Source organism: Olea europaea, chromosome 4, assembly GCF_002742605.1.
Source record: "Olea europaea var. sylvestris chromosome 4, O_europaea_v1, whole genome shotgun sequence".
Classification (NCBI taxonomy): Eukaryota; Viridiplantae; Streptophyta; class Magnoliopsida; order Lamiales; family Oleaceae; genus Olea; species Olea europaea.
The window spans coordinates 1,790,997-1,797,743 of record NC_036240.1 but is presented as its reverse complement, the minus strand read 5'-3'; positions in this window follow the sequence as shown (position 1 = coordinate 1,797,743).

Below are 6,747 nucleotides of genomic sequence, written 5' to 3'. Positions count from 1 at the left end.
ACAGCAAGAAGCAAGTGTTTTGTACCTCTGCCCGAAAAAGAATTTGTCAAAATCGCTCAAGGCTGCTTGAGCTTTGATTTAAAAAAGAAGTTCCAGGACAAAGAATTCCTTGACCTTTTCCAGTTGAGTGCAAATGTGATTAGGTATGAGCGACTGATAAGAGAAGAAGAACAAATGAAAAATTCTAGTAAAGGGACTTATTACAAAGACCCAAATTTTGACGTTCATACCATCGACGACGAGTCATACGATCAGGCCGAAATGTGTTTGGCCGAATTGGTCAAAGGGGATACATATACTTGTCCCATAATGGCCAAGCCTAGACCATCGGGCAAAGATGAGCCCATAAAGGATGGAAACATAAAGGCTAGAACGTTCTCGTTCGATATGACCAAAGCTGACCTTATATTCGACAAATTATATAAGGATAAGCAAATAAGATTGAGCGATAAGCACAAATTGCCAAACCCTGAACAAATTAAGGGTAAAAAATATTGTAAATGGCATAATGCATGGTCACATCTGACTAACAATTGCTTGGTTTTCCGTCATGTATTGCAGGATGCTATTGAATCAGGACGAATTACGTTCGATGATAAGAAAAAGATGGCAGTGGATGAGAATCCTTTCCCACAGCCTCTTGGAGTAAACATGGTAACATCTGGATTCAAGAACAAGTTACCGAAATTCAAGTTGGTCGTAGATGACGGAGAAGAAGATCCTAGACCACATCCTAGCGTCTTTGAACGAATCAAAGGAAAAGAACCAAAAAAGGACGAAGACGTCCTGTGTACAAGGTGTAAAAGGGAAGTAAATGAAAACACGGAGAAACCAGGGACATGGCAGCATCCTCATCGCCCTGCCTTCTTCACAAACATTCAGCCTGGTAGAGGGCGAGGTACATCATTCTATAGAGGACCGCCTTTTGAAAGGCAGTTCAGACCAGCAGATACTGGAAGAACATTTAGGCCGCAACCTCGCCGGCCAAATGTATGGCATTCATTCCAGTACAGTGCAGGAAGGGCAATACCCTTCGATGAGATGACTAGTACCCAACAAAGGCGTTTCCAACGAAACTACGGACGGATGATGAGGCAGCAACAAGGAATGCCACATCTCAAAGCGCCTATACTACTCAAGGTAGCTAATCAAAACATCCTCAAAGGTAGTAAAGAAATCGGTACAGATGAATCAATGAAAGAACTGCCAGAAACCTCTTCTGGGATATCAAGGTTTGAGAGGGACAAGAGGGATGAAGAAGATCCAGATCAGCCCCTTGCTATCCAATTTGGTACGTTGCCTCCTGTCGTGGCCAATAATTACCTACTGGCCAATGAATTCAAGAGTAAGGAAAAGGAAGAAGAGGGGGAGGACAACGAAGGAGAAGCCTGCGTGTTGATATGTGAAGAAGGCCAGATTTCTGGAGAGGCCTACAACGACGAAGAAGACGATGGGATGACGGACATTGAAGAAGAAATCGATCTAGAAGCAGAAAGGAAAAAGAGAGGAGTATCACGCAATACTCTGTTTAAGCAACTACATCAAGAGGGAGTTCGCAAAGTAGACTTGTTGGGGAAGCCATTTGGGCGTCCTTTCGATTTCTACGTACTGTACGGGATACCCAAAAGGAAGAAAAGAGTGCCTCGCTCTGAAAAGTATGGGTCACCTCCAAGAATAATGCCCCCCCACAGGTTGGATAACTGATGAAGAAGCAGTAGAAAAAAGTAAGAAGGAAGTTCAGAGGACAGAAGATCAGCGTGACATACTGCACGTCGACTTGTCACAAGGGGATAATTCAACAGAAAACATGCAAGAGGTAGAAATAGAGGCTGTCGAAAAGGTTATTTTTAAACGGCCAACCATGAAATTGACTAAACACTTGAGGCCGTTATACGTTAAAGCTCTAGTTAACGGCGTCCCAGTGGCAAAAGTGCTTGTCGACAATGGAGAAGCTATAAACACGATTCCATCTAGGATGATGAGAAAGTTTGCAAAAACAGAGGGTGACATGATTCCTACAGAAGTCATCCTCACTAGCTTCAATGGAGGAGCAACTTCAGCTAAGGGAGTTATGCCATTAGACATAACTATAGGTACGACTACTAGGACCACTGTCTTCTTTGTAATAGATGGTCCTACTAGTTACAACGTGCTCCTAGGAAGAGATTGGATACACGAAAGTCGCTGTATACCCTCGTCACTCCATCAATGCCTTATTTTTTGGAATGACAAAGGCGAAGCAGAGGTAGTACAGGCCGATCATAGGCCTTTAGTCGCAGAAGCAAACTCGGTGGAGAAGTTCATGTACGAAGGAAACTATGGACATGTCAGAGTAGTGCAAGATGGGGAAGAAACTCAGGTTGTCGCACAAAGCGAAGAACCATTCTCAGTGGACGCACTCACTGAGATGTTCAAACAGATGAGGCCAAATATAGTGGCCCTGGAAGAGCCAGTAATTGGCAAAAGAATAATTAAGGAGTCTTGAATGGACTTTAAGTTACAAAAGCAAATGGCCGACATCCAAGCCTTCAAAGCCAGACTGATGGCTTTCAATAAGAAATGCAATGACAAAGCAAAGGAAGAGACTGCCCTAAAAGTGCTGAAGGACAAGTTGGCAGTATTCGAGTTAGAGCAAAGCATTGGTCGAGAAGTCAACAAGGTGGACTGTTTGGAAGAAGAAGTACTTACAAAAGAACTGGACGACGAAGTGATGCGGATTGCCAAACCTGGATACGCTCAAGCACAAGACCCCCTGATCAAAGTAAATATTGGCGATGAAGGAGAAGACCACCCAACGTTCATCAGCCAGATGCTCGACCAAGAGGTTAGTAACAAATTAATCGCTTTGTTAAAAGAGTACAAAGATTGTTTTGCTTGGGAATATGAACAAATGCCTGGTTTAGATAGAGACTTGGTGGAACATAGGTTACCAACTAAACCTAATTTTAAACCTCATAGGCAACCTCCTAGGCGTTTTGCTCCTAATGTACTCCCTGGGATGAAAGAGATAGAGCAATTATTGAAAGCAGGTTTTATAAGAACAACCAGTTATGTTGAATGGTTGTCGAATATTGTGCTAGTACTAAAAAAGAATGGTAAACTAAGGGTGTGTATAGACTTTAGGAATTTAAACATAGCTACACCCAAAGATGAGTATCCAATGCCCACGGTGGATTCTTTAGTAGATTCAACTGCCGGACATGTCATGTATTCTTTCATGGATGGGTATTCAGGATACAATCAAATTTATATAACTGAAGAAGACATACACAAAACTTCCTTTAGATGCCTTGGGTCTCTAGGATGTTTTGAATGGGTAGTTATGCCTTTCGGCCTAAAAAATGCAGGGGCAACTTATCAAAGGGCAATGAATTTAATCTTTCATGATATGATAGGCAAGTTTGTTGAGGTGTATGTAGACGACATAGTAGTCAAGTCCATTAAAGAAGAGGACCATTTCGAACAGTTAAGATGTTCGTTTGAACGAATGAGGCAGTATAAACTAAAGTTGAATCCCTTGAAGTGTGCATTTGGTGTTAAGGCAGGGAACTTTCTTGGTTTCTTGGTACACAAGAGAGGGATTGAACTTGATAAAAATAAAGCGAAGGCTATCTTAGAAGCCAAACCACCTAGCAACAAAAAGGAGTTGCAAAGGTTTCTAGGCCAAGTAAATTTTTAAGACGCTTTATTTCTAACTGTGCAGGGAGAACTAAAGTCTTTTTGCCGCTATTAAAGCTGAAAAATCAGGACGAATTCATCTGGAAAGAAGAACATCAAAAGGCTTTTGAAAGCCTGAAGACATATCTATCAAGTCCACAAGTGTTGGTGTCACCAATCCAAGGACGGCCAATGAAAGTGTATGTATCGGCTGAAAAAGAATCAATAGCTGGAATGGCCGCACAAGAATACCAATTTGGTGAAGAAAGGAAAATTTACTACTTAAGTAGATGGTTAACGAAATGTGAATGTAATTACTCCGCTGTTGAAAAATTGTGTCTTGCACTGTATTTCACATGTACAAAATTAAGGGCTTATTTACGGCCCGTAACCGTTTATTTCATTTCTAAAGTAAATTTAGTTAAGTATATGTTCTCGCGCCCTATTTTACACCAAAGGGTAGGCCTTTGGACACTAGCTTTATCAGAGTTCGAAATACAATATATACCTCAAAAGGCATTCAAAAATCAGGCTTTGGCTAACTTTCTAGCCGATCATCCATGCCTTGACATGCCTGAAGAAATCGAATTAGAAATCAATTCATTCGAATTAAAACCTTGGGTATTGTATTTCGTTGGGTCAAAAACCTCTAAAGGTGCAGGAGTAGGAGTAGCATTGATTAATCCTTTAGGGATTTGCTACAAGTTTGCATTCACCTTAGACAGAATGTGCACCAACAATCAGGCCGAATATGAAGCCTTGATTGTAGGCTTAGAACTAATGATAGATATGGGAGTAAGAAATGTGATCGTTAAGGGCGATTCTCAATTGGTGATACATCAATTGATCGGTGATTTTAAATGCCAAAGTGATTCCATTATAAGTCAATATGAGATCGCCCAAGAATTATTAGAGGAATTCGATCAAGTAGAACTTCAATTCGTTAATAAGATATATAACGATGTGGCAAATGAGTTAGCCCAAATGGTTTCAGGGTACTCAAAGGTCTTGAATTGAAAATCTACTTGTGAATATGGAACCATATTACCCGTAACTCAAAGAAGGGCGAGAAAAATTGAACTTCACTGTATACAAGATGGAGATGCAGTGGATTGGAGAATAGAGATTAAAGGGTTCCTTAAAGAACCTAATGGAGGGATTAGTAGGAAAACGAAGCTATGTTTGCTGAATTACACACTAATAGATGAAGAGTTATTTAAGAAACGCTCTGATGGTGTATTACTAAAGTGTGTAAGTTTGCAAGAAGTCAAGACGATCATGGCTGAAGTGCACGAAGGGATATGTGGAGCTCATCAAGCTGGCCAAAGGATGAGATGGTTAATTATTAGGAGTAGATATTTTTGGCCAAAGATGGGAGAACTATGCGTTCAGTATGCAAAAAGTTGTTTAACATACCAAAAGCATGGTCCAATACAAAGGGCGCCAGCACGAGAAATGGCACATATTATTAAACTTTGGCCGTTCAAAGGTTGGGCGATAGATCTAATAGGGAAGATCTACCCTCCATCGTCCAAGCAACATACTTTTGTTATAGTTGCAACTGACTATTTCACCAAAGGGGTAGAGGCGATACCTTTGAAAGAGATCACCCAGAAGAATGTTATAGAGTTTATCCGTGATCACATTATTTATAGGTTTGGAATTCCACAAACTTTAATGGTAGATCACGGAACATCTTTGAATGGGGATCAAGTGAACAAATTTTTGAGCGAGTTTGGGGTTAGATTAGTAAACTTCACACCATACTATGTTCAATCCAACGGACAAGCGGAATCTTCTAATAAGATTCTGAAAAATATCATCAGAAAGATGATAGATGAAAACGCCAGAAATTGGCACGAATGTTTGAACAAGGCCTTATGGGCTTATAGAACATCACCTCGGTCAAGTACCAAAGTTACTCCTTTTCAACTTGTTTATGGACAGGAGGCTGTTTTACCTATGGAAATCAACGTGCAATCGATTCGAGTGTGCTTGCAACATAAGCTGAATGATAATGAGTATGCCGAATCACTAGTTCAAAATTTATTAAGTTTAGACGAATTGAAGTTGGACGTCTTAGATAGGTTGCAAGTTCAAAAGCAAAGAATGGCTAAATTTTATAATAAAAAAGTCATAGCCAAGTCATTCAGCCTGGGTAAACTAGTTTGGAAGACGATACTCCCTTTGGATACCAAGGATCCAAAGTACGGGAAGTGGTCGCCCAATTGGGAAGGACCATACAAAATAAACAATGTGTTGCCTAATGGAGCGTACCACTTGGAAGATTTAGACGGCACCAAGCACGTAAGATTCATTAACGGAAAATATTAGAAAAAATATGTTCCTTCTTTATGGGAATGTGAACAGATAAAAACATAACCAAACATTCTGGACGATTAAAAGATAATAAAGACATAGCGAAATACGTTCGAATAAAGTTCTTTATTATCAAACGTTCATTACAAGAATACAAAAGATACAAATAATGGACTTGTTACAAAATACAACTAAAGTAAGATGATCTCCCAGTTGATCGCTAAGTAAGCTTCACACCGCCTTCCTAAATGCATCGCTGCAATTATGGGATTGACGAGTAAGAGGGTGTACTGGCCTCACTACCTTCCTAAATGCATCGCTGCAATGACGAGCAAAGAGGCTGAGAAACACTCTCAGCAGGCAAGCTGAGAAGCACTCTCAGCAAGCAAAGTGGCCCACAAGCAGCCCAAAAATTGCCTTCCATCATTGACTCCTTGTGAAGAACAAAGAGACGATGGGAAGAATTTTGCAGGAAAGAACTTCACTGCTGGCCAGAAAATATTTCCTATACCTCCCATACCAAAGGTAACATCAAGGTAAATATAAGGCGGACGGACTAAACAGTCCATTTTTGGATCAGGTTGATCGTCAGAATGTCAAGAAATGGCAGCAAATTGGTTTCGAAGAAGAAAATGAAGAGATGAAGATAGAGGATGAAAAATGCGAAGCATTTATAGGGGGGTGAAGATGAAGAGACAGAATATGAACAGCCTCATTTATGTCTAATAAACGGAATTAAATAGCCCTAAGTCTTGGGAACAGTAGTGGGAT